Raw genomic sequence first — 10,003 nt, 5'->3', positions numbered from 1 at the left:
CACTAATAGTACCGTATAGAAACCTAGCTCCAACTTTGTTTTGCCTACCAGGAGGTTTTGGTATTACGCGTCACTCGAAGATACCGTTCGGCTGTTACAGTACTCGACATCTCACGTTGCCTTGTTTGAAGTAAAGATGTCAAATTTTGGAACAATGGTAATGGAAACCGGATCCAAGGATGCGGAAACGATGGGAGCTGCGGAGGAAACAATTGCAGTGCAGTTTGCTTCGCGCCCTCTTTCTTTTAAGTCACTTTATGCGTCTAGTCGTAAAAATAGTATGGCTAAGAAAGTCTTAGGGATTGCTCAGCTCCAGGAATATCGGGTTAAGCAAAAGGTCAAGCTTCAGCGGGCTGTCTTAGAGGCGCATAGCAAAGCTGGGTTAGCCAAAATTGAGCCAGAGGCCGAAGTGGACTCACTAGATGAAGTCTGGGAACCAGTGGCTTCAAATGAGCGATTAACTGGGTACGTGAAACAATGTCAGATGGGTGAAAGACCTCTAGGATATGCTGGTGATATCCGAGGGCCATTTCCAGAGCCACAACAGGCCGCTACCGTCACTCCACTGTCAGGCGCTATGGACCTACCAAAGGTGGAACGATCATACTTTGCTGGTAATCCGTTTCATTACCAAAGGTTCACCCGCCAATTTCAGTTATAAATTGAGAGCAAAGTGCAGGGCACCGGTCCGAGGTTCATTCATCTGATCCAACACTCTCAAGGCGACGTGAAGGCGGCCATTGAAGAATGTGTGATGCTACCGCCGGAAGTAGCATACTCCAGCACTCGGCTCTACGAGATCTATCTGGTCAGCTTCAAATTACTGTTCGCTGTCTACTAGAAAACCTGTTTCATTTTGCACGACAGACCGCGGGAGCAGACAAGTCTTTGTCAGACTTGTGTAGAAAAATTCGCAGTTGTGAAATTGCGCCGACACAAATGTGCAACGCCTCAGACTTGCACTCACTTGCGGTTGTAGAGAGAATTGTGCGTTCACTTCCCTCGCCGTTGCAGTAGAAATGGGCTGAGTTGGCAGAAAAGATATCTGTGAGTGGTGGTCCTTGTCTTGTTCGCTGAGCTGGGCAATTTATTGCAAACGTTTCATCACCAATCGAGGTGACATCATCAGTGCGTTATTCTGGAGCGCAGTAGCGCGTAGCGGTGGGTTGGTGGTTGGGCACCACCGGTGAGCAAGCCAACGACCACCATCTACGCTACCTGAGCTACCAACATTTTCCTCCATATCTGTGAGTGGCCAGGACCCAACGTTCACGGACTTAACGTAGTTTGTGAACACGCGCTCCCGAGTTGCGGTGAGTCGGTTTGTGCAACTGGGTCGAGAGGAGGACGTAAGACGCCCCATTTTAACGCCGACTTCTACCAACCAAGCCCCTAGACGGGATGGTTATACCAGTTTCCTAACCAACACCAGACCAGACGCAGAAGGTCATCCAAGGGCTTGTGCATTATGTTCACAGCCCCACCCAATTTCCAATTGCCAGCGCTTTGTGTCTATGAAAGTTCCTGACGGGCGGAAATGCACACGGGAGCATAATGCATACTTTGCCTGTTTAAAAGACTCCCACATGGCCAAGGGTTGCAAACCAGTAGTTCGACGCGGCCAGCCGGGTTGTAGGGGACGACATCATAGTTTGTTACATACATCATGACCCGGAACACAAAGCTTCAACGTCATCAGAGGCGGCGGTTTTGTGTGCCTTAACTCTGAGTCTGGCCTTTAATTCAGGAAAACAAAAAAAGAGCAGCGTTGCTGTTTTTCTGTAGCTGGATTGGCCTTGTTCCGGTTGTCACTTGTCCCACAACACCAAGAAATACAAGCGGACGACAGCCGTCCTCCCGTTTGTTCTAAAAAAATATTACAAAAGAATATTAAAAAAACATTCATGCATGGGGTAGCCCGAGAGTACCTGTGAGGCTCACGGCTAACGTCGACGTGCAAGGTGTTGCCACTTTCGTCTGAGTGGGGTCACACCACCCCTAGTCCACTTCATCATCCAAACATAACACACATGTTCCACCCTCTTGTCATCTAGAGCGATCATATGCACAAAATGCTAATAACCTATGATTCCCCGATTACACGCAGTCACAGCTAGCACTTAATGGCTGTTTTTTGCCATGCACCATTCGTTTTCTGGAGTTGACAGCATTGAGTCGGCGACTGGTTATCCTTAATCTTACTTTCCTGTTGGGTTGATGTAGTAGACCTCAGTTAAGTTACGATTCTTACGAATTATCTGAGAAGCTGTTGCTTGTCCGCTTTTTACTTGTCCACTGTCACTGCTCACATTTACTTTACTTTTTGCACAACAAGGACCCGATGTCACGATGCTTTGGTGAGCCAATAACTACCACCCGTTCTCAAATAGTCCAACAGCTAGCCCCCCTGCTAGCTACCTCGACGACAACGTTCACACCTTCCTTAAACTAGGCACCTACTCTGGCCCAACTAGTACTTGGCTTCTAGATCAGCAAACCTTTCTTGGGTCCATTAAGCTTGCTGTCATCCCTTTTTAGATTTTCTTCTATTGACACCGTTGTATATTATGCCCCATGACTCTCGCCACACGCTTCTGCTTTCATTCTATTTCTTTCTCTTTGCCCCTCTTCTTTAAGCTTCAATCCTCGATGGAGTTGCCCAAACGCCCCTTAGAACTGTTATTCATTCAAACTGGCTGGTGTCCGGTCTGCACTCACACGGTCCTCCAACAAAAGGGAAATTATCCGTGGGCCTGCATCCGCCTGAGTCTTTGTGTCAATCTCCGTCTCAACCAGAACCAGCTGCCACGGAACCGCGTATCCCTTCTCCGACCCTTGACGACCGTTACGGGGCTGTTCATAAACCAAAGCATGTCAGTGCGATGATGGCATGGCACTGTCATACCCAGTGAGATGGCGCTCCAGCAACTATTTTCTCCAGAATCTCAACCACAATCCCTCGCCCACTCAAGCCTGTAGCCACAACTTCGAGCGATTCCCATCCGGCCACGTCTCTGGGATGAGCTCTTCCGTACCCGATGAATTTTCGCTCATGTTTGGCTAGTCTGGCTTTTCTGCTTGCCTCTTGCTTAAGTTCAAATCCGTATACGAAGTTCGGGTCGCCCTATGTATTAGCAACTTGCCCCCATCCAACCTATTCCCCTGCACCTGACTTCCCTACAACAGTGCAACCAGTGAGTCTGCTTACGTTCAGATTAAACCACATTTTTGAGACAAAACTTGCCATGTGCTCCCGATTTGAATTATTCCATCCCCATCTCCACTTTTGCTCGTTTTGACACCGGCCACTCACTTAGCCGCCCAAGGTCACTTATGGCCAGTAATGGTTTTCAGTTTTAGTTCATGCCACCCGATTGTCTTTGAACTAGTCGGATCTCATGCCCATTGTTCCCAACAAGTTGGGAAATAACCTATTATTACTATATCATCGGGTATTCCCCACTGTTTATGACATCGTCCTCTTTTCATACAATCGGCACCCCCACGAATCCCCCAGTTAAGCTCCATTCTGACTGTAATACTATGATCATGCCAGACGGTAGGCCACCCACAAGTTGGGAATAAACCTTATTATTATTATTATTAATAATTTGTCGGCTTCCGGCACGTTGAGTAATTTTTCCTGTCAAGATTGACAGGCCTGCACAAAAGGTTACAACTTATGCATTTTTAGATGCTGTGGCCACATAACGCCAGTAGAGCGGGACCTCGTTTTGAAAAATGGGGTCAGGCTTCTATCCACGTCTATGGCCATTGATGCACTGGGTGGTTCCATGGGATGCACATCGGAAGCTAATGACACCAGGCTTTCATCAATGAATGAAATCCAGTAGATAGATATTGACAAGGCATTCGTCGTTGACAGCTTACCTATGCAAGCCGTCCCATCTATCAAAGAAGCGGCTCGCAAGTGGCCTCACTTTAAGGAAGTTGCCTTCGACGAACTGACTGGAGACGATGTAGGAATCCTTACTGGGTGTGACATATCCGAAACGCACTGGGTCTTCGATCAGCGCCTGGGGGGGAAACAGCCATTTGCTGTGAAAACCCTACTCGGTTGGATACTTCTTGGTCCGACGAAAAACTGGACGAAGGAGAAGGTCGTCAGTCATTGTACACCTGGGTGCAGTCATGGCATCGAGGAACATTTGCAGCGACTGAATATCTCGGGATTCGCAGACACCTCAGCATCGAACACTTGTCTCTCTTTAGAGGATCAAAGAGCACTGTTGATAGCAGAGACTGGTGCGGTGCGAGTAAGTGGGCTCTATCAGCTACTGCTCTCATGGAAGGATGACGCACTTGCCCTAACCGATAATTTCCAGGTGGCTAGAAAACGTCTAGATACTCTGTAAACTAGACTGCGCAAGGATCGTGTTTTACACGGAAAGTTCTATAAGGTGCTTCACGTATACATGGAGAAAAGATACATTGAACGGGTGGCAGATGCACCCACACTGTCATTAAATTCAAAGCAGTGGTATCCCACGCACCATCCTGTTATTAGCCCGAAAAAGCCAGAAAAGATTCGGGTGGTATTTGAATGCACTTTCAAATGTAATGGTGAGTCACTGAACGATCACCTGTATCATGGCTCTAATTTAACCACAAAACTTGTAAATTTTATGCTGGGCTTTCGTTTAGAGCAAGTTGTTGTGGCAGCCGACATCGAAGACATGCTCCTACATGTCAAGGTTGACCCCTGTGATAGAGGTGCTCTGAAGGGCCTTGTAGCACAGACTAACCGATTGGAAGAAAGTGATGTCATGCGTCCAATAATGTTTCGGTTCTACTGTTGGATGAGGTTACAGAAGGTTGTGGCTCGGTTACTGCGTTACAGGCAATATCTATTGATTAAGACGGGCAGAGCGAGAAAAGAGGCTTTACTTTCCGGTGTTATCAGAGTATCCGAAATCCGCCAAGCACGTAATTATTTGATAAAGATCGTGCAATCCAGTCACTTCGCGCAAGTTTCGAACCCAATTTAAAGCACTATTAGACATTTATTTATGCGAATCCTCGCGCTGGCGAGCATACTGTTCCGCGCTGAGAACTTAAAGAGCAGTGCCACACCCTTTTTTCACTTGTGCCTTTCAGGTGAACGACAGTCACTGACCGACAAGAACAAAACCGACCGGGACCTGACCTGGGCAAAAGCCTCGATCCTGTGTATCAATCCGTGAATCTGTGATGAAAAGCGGGACGGAGCAGGAGGTCGTCAGTCCTTGTATAACCGGGGGCAGTCAGGGCACCCAGAAGCATTTGCTGTGACTGAACAACTCGGAATCCGCAGACACTTCAGCATCGAACGCTAGTCTTTGTTTAGAAGATCAATGAGCGCCGTTGATAGCAGAGGCTGGTGCGGTGCGAGTCAGTGGGTACTACCAGCTACTGCTCTCATGGTAGAATAACGCACCTGCCCTACCCGATAACTTCCAGGTGGCTAAAAATCGTCTGTATATTCTGAAAACTAGACTGTGCAACGATCGTGTTTTACACGGAAAGTACTATAAGGTACTTGATAATGATAATGATAATGATAATGACAATGTTTGTTCCAAACTTGTTGGTGGCATGCCGTCTGGCATGATCATGCGTTTACAGTCAGAATGGGGCATTACTGAGTGATTTGCGAGTAGTGGTGACTGCGCGAATGGGTACAATGTCAGAAACAGTGGGAGGTACTCGATTAAATAATATTAATATGTTTCTTTTGCAACTTGTAGGGAACAATAGGCATGAGGTGTGAATAATTCAGTGACTCTGTTGGCTGACATGAACTAAAACTGGAAAACCATTGCTGGCCATGAGTGACCTTGGGCGGTTGGGTAAATGGCCGGAGTCATAACAAGCAAAAGTGGAAGTGGAGATGGGATAATTCGAATTGGGAGAACATGGCAAGTTTAACCTTAAAATATGGTGCAATCTGAGAACAAGCAGACTCACTGGTTGCTCTGTTGCTTGGAAGTCAGGTGTAGGGGTCAGGTTGGATGGGGACACAGAGGTGGTTGAATTTGAACGAGTAGTCCAGTAGGTTGGGATGAATGTCATGGTGGTCGTTGGGGTCAATGAAACGAGTAGGCAAGAGGGCACGGTTGAGGGGGGGAATGGAACAGTTGCGGATGCGCTATCAAACTGAGTATGGCAGTGCCATGCCATCATTGGCCTGACATGCTTCAGTTTTTGACAGCCCCGTGATGGACGTCACATTTGAGATGGGTATGATGTTCATTGAGCAGCGGTATTCATTTCAGCCTGGTCGAGGAAACATGCTGGAACGAGGCCGATATGGGACTGCAGGTTTTCTTGGTCCAGTTGGTGATCTTGGAGTTGTAGATCATAGGCCAGGTGGACTGGAGATCAGCTAACCAGGTGGTCCAAAGCGGGCACTTCCGAAGTTTCAAGCTTCGGAAGGTGAGGGGATGGGAGGAGATTTGCAAAACATAGTGAGTTTGAGGGGATACTATGCATTTGTATACATATAAAGAAAGAAAATCTTGGCGTCTGATGCAACTAGGATGATGACAAACGGTTACATGGAGTAGGGAATAGATAGATTTGTACTTAGTAGGCTAGCGACCAGGGGCTGGTTTTGCTGATATACGGTATTTTATTACAAGGGATCTAGTAGAAGCCGATATAAGCGCGCAAAAGTGTGGTATGGGAATCAGATGTGTAAGAGCTGGCGGGAATGGAATTCTGAGCTAAATGGTTAATCGAGTGTTTATTACATGAGTTGGATATATACCAGGAAAGTGTGTGGTTGAGAAATAGTCACCAGTCCCCGAAGCACTGCTATCAGCTCTAATCTTTAGGTGATGCATAGCGGTGAAGACTTTCGTTTCTACCACTGTGAGTTGTGAGTAGATGTATTCTCTGTCTCGATGATGGAATGGTGCTGTGTAGCCTCTATTCTGACGAAAACAGATAAAACGATGCTCGCCGATGTAGGTCATGGGCATTGCAGAGTATTTTCAGGCTATCCCAAGTGATCTTTTATTTTTCTTTTTCATTTTTTTTACAGATTAGAGTCCAGTTGTATAACTCTACCGGGGCGAGCCCAACACCAGCAGCAACAAACAGAAGTCAGCAGTACTTTTTTGATTTCCTGAATTTGAAGGCCAGACTCAGAACCACCGGCGATGGGTGATGCACCCGTGCTACTGGAGGGGTGGCGGGTATACGAACGCACCATGGTGCAACGTGACAGGGTAACCCTCCCTGCAGGGCGTATCCGTCCACCACACGAGGGTTTTTTCCCTCGTGCATGCTACCAGATCTGCAAGGTGGAAAACCATCCAAGCAGTCATAAGTGCGGTTTGTGCATTAATAAATACTCCAGCTACCATTTTTTGGTCGGAGGAAAGCATGGCCAGTGAAGACAGCTCAGTCAATCCGAACAAGCAACAGCATGCAGACGCTGGTAGCGGCAATTCGCGCAGGAGAGGTGAAATGACAGTTGTCAATGAGTCGGTGGGACTGGAAGGTTGATACTCACGGCGATTGCACCATGGCTAAACGGCGTCGGAGCGTTGGTGTGGGCTGCCACGTCGAGCAGAAGCGTACCGCAATATTGTTTAGTGGAACAAATTATCAAATGGATATATATAAGCGCAGGATGTGCTCTGATAATGAAGTTAAGAAATAAATCGACCTTGGTTTGGTTTTTATCAGTTAGAGTTAGACTGAAAGCACCAGTTACTAGACAGAGCTGATAGAGTAATCCGGGGTAGGGAATCGACTAGGACGAAGCATAAGTTGACGGAGTAGGAGAAAACAACCAGGTTAGTAACACAGCATAATAAGAATTAGTAGGTGATTAAGTCGTGCAGTGATTTGGGGAAGAAATAGCTAATTTGGATTTGGTTTTGTCAGCAGAGTTTGGACGAGCATACATGGAGGAAGGATACATTGAACGGGTGGCAGGTGTTACCACATCGTCATTAAATTCAAAGCGGTGTTATCTCACATATCATCCGGTTATTAGACCAAAAAGCCAGAAAAGATTCGGGTTGTATTTGACTGCGCTGCCAAATGTCATGGTGTGTCCCTGAACGACCCCCTGTATCGGGGCCCTGATTTAACCACAAAACTTGTAAATGTCATGCTGGGATTCCGTTTAGATCAGGTTGCTGTGGCAGCCGGCATCAAAGAGATGTTCCTACAGGTCAAGGTTGACCCCTGTTATGGAGGTGCTCTGAAGAGCCTTGTAGGACAGGCTAACCGGTTGAAGGGATATGATGTCATCTGTCCATTAATGTCTCGGTCCTCCGGTTGGATGAAGCTACAGAAGGTCTTAGCTTGGTTGCTGCGTTACAGGCAATGTCTATTGATTAAGAAGAGCAGATCGAGAAAGGAGGCTTTACTTTCCGGTGTTATCGGAGTATCCGAACTCCGCCAAGCACGTAATTGTTTGATAAAGATCTTGCAATCTAGTCACTTCGCGCAAGAGCTGCATCAGGTTTATGCTTCTGTACTGGAAACGAAGCGTTCCAGGCTACATAAATTGTCACCCGTTTTGATCGGTGGCATCTTGTGCGTGGGTGGCAGACTTAGTTGTTTGAACTACAGTCAGTCACTAAAACATCCAGCTCTTTGGAGCCGACATCTTGTTACTGCCTTGATCATACGTCACCTTTATAAAGTAGAAGGGCACTGTGGAATAGGGCAAGTCTTGGCCTATATTAGAAAGCGATATTGGATTGTCAATAAGACCGGTGCCATCAAACGAGTGGTTGGTGCGTGCTCTTTATGCAGGCTTCGGTTTGCACAGCGCGGCACACAAATAATGGCTCCATTACCGGCAGACAGAGTAGGAGTGGGTTGGTAACCCCTTCGAGTGAGTGAGAGTGGACTACTTTGGACCTTTTAAGACCAAACGCGGCCGTTAGTAATAAAAAGCTATGGCTCTATCTTTAGATGCCTGAAGACTAGAGCAGGTCGTTTGGAAATTGCAGGCAACTTGTCGACAGATTCATTCCCACAATGTTTGATGCGCTTCGTTGGTAGACGTGGCAAGCCCACCGATATCTACAGTGACAATGGAACGAACTTTGTTGGTGCGCTAACGGAATTTCGGGACGATATAAAGCGGTGGAGTCCGAGTAAAATATCAGTCCGGCTTTTGACTATGGATATACCATGGCACTTCTATCCACCAGCAGCTAGCCATCGTGGTGATGTGTGGGATCGTATGATCAGGTAGGTGCGACGTATACTTTTGTCTATGTAGGGAACAATGTTTGACCGATGAACAACTGAACACGCTGCTTATACAGGCGGAACGGATGCTGAATAACCGACCTATAGTCCCGCTACCGTCAGACAGCAACGATCTGGAGCCACTTACTCCAAACGGTTTGTTGTCCATACGGTGCTGCCCTGCGGTGCCCGGCCGCGACGGTTTTGCCTCGCGATATCGTGCTGGCTGGTAACAGGTCAACTATCTCGCTTGCGTATTCTGGCTTTGTTGGATAAGGGAATATCTGCAAACGTTGCAGGTGCGTACCAAGTGGCTCGGAGCAACGCAAGAATTGGAACGAGGGGACTTGGTTCTGGTTTCTGGCGAGGACCTGTCTCGTGAGTAATGGCCTCCAGGGGTAGCGGATAGTTGTGAGGCGAGCCCAGATGGCTTAGTAAGAACCCCGGAAGTTAGAAAGGCGGTTGGCGTTCTTAAGAGAGATATAAGAAACGTGTGTTTACTGAGGCGACGCGATTAGGCTTGTACTCCATCGAAGTCGGCAAGTGTGGCAGGAGTGGACTCGGACCATTCGTGTCGGTGGCTGATGGGGTACCTTAGAATGGAGCTGAGCATGGGTAGCATGAAAGATCCTGGGCGTCCGATGAATCAACGTGGAGTACTTGGCTGGCGGTGTATTATTCATTACGTTGACAACGAAATTTCCCACGTTTATTCTGCCCCCATTTGTAACCCCGCCCCACTTTTGTGTTTAGTGAGTATATATGAACTGACGTTTGTTTG

The sequence above is a fragment of the Opisthorchis viverrini genome, assembly GCF_000715545.1.
Source record: "Opisthorchis viverrini unplaced genomic scaffold opera_v5_448, whole genome shotgun sequence".
Lineage (NCBI taxonomy): Eukaryota > Metazoa > Platyhelminthes > Trematoda > Opisthorchiida > Opisthorchiidae > Opisthorchis > Opisthorchis viverrini.
Note: the sequence above shows the minus strand (reverse complement) of the source record.